This window comes from Penaeus monodon, chromosome 22, assembly GCF_015228065.2.
Source record: "Penaeus monodon isolate SGIC_2016 chromosome 22, NSTDA_Pmon_1, whole genome shotgun sequence".
Lineage (NCBI taxonomy): Eukaryota > Metazoa > Arthropoda > Malacostraca > Decapoda > Penaeidae > Penaeus > Penaeus monodon.
In genome coordinates, this window is record NC_051407.1 from 27,037,355 (window position 1) to 27,037,925 (window position 571).

At 33.3% G+C, this 571-nt stretch overlaps 1 protein-coding gene across 1 annotated transcript in view; it reads left to right on the plus strand.

The window, feature by feature from the left end:
- Window positions 1-571, plus strand: part of LOC119587057 (serine proteinase stubble-like) — a gene marked incomplete in the record, with an annotated part of 32,182 nt that overhangs the window by 19,379 nt on the left and 12,232 nt on the right.

Here is a 571-nt window from a genome sequence, read left to right on the forward strand (position 1 = left end):
CGGCTGACCCCATTAATAAAACATGACAAGGTCGTATAATCTTGTCCAAAACAGCCTGATTCCTTTTTTTTTAATTCATTTTTTTAAAATGCTAATTGTGAAATTAATTTACATTGAAACAGTACATATGATATTTATTAGTATGTTAACTGTTTGTGTTTGTTTTTGTTTTTGTTTATTCATCCAATTATTCCTAATTTTCTCGTTGTTTATTTTGAGGTCAACCAGAAAGATTTTCCTGCACCGGTTTATAGGCAGGTGGTATTGGAAAGTTCATCTCTCTTCTATTTTGTCAAGCTTCATTTAATTCCTATTCTCATTCTTCCTTTTCTGTTTTTTTAATATCTTTTCTTTCTTCTCTCTCCTTCCTTTCTTCCCTTTATCTTTTATTTCCATTATGCGTTTTTTTCGTAACGTATCGCAGGATATATATAGAGGTTTGCATGTTACATGGGTTTGGATTCCTTATCGTTTCCCTTATAACAAAATGGCGTCGGTAATATGGTGTTGGATCCTCTCGAAGTCGGATTGTATCCCCTTCCCGTTCTTGCTTTCCCCTTTTTTTCCAACT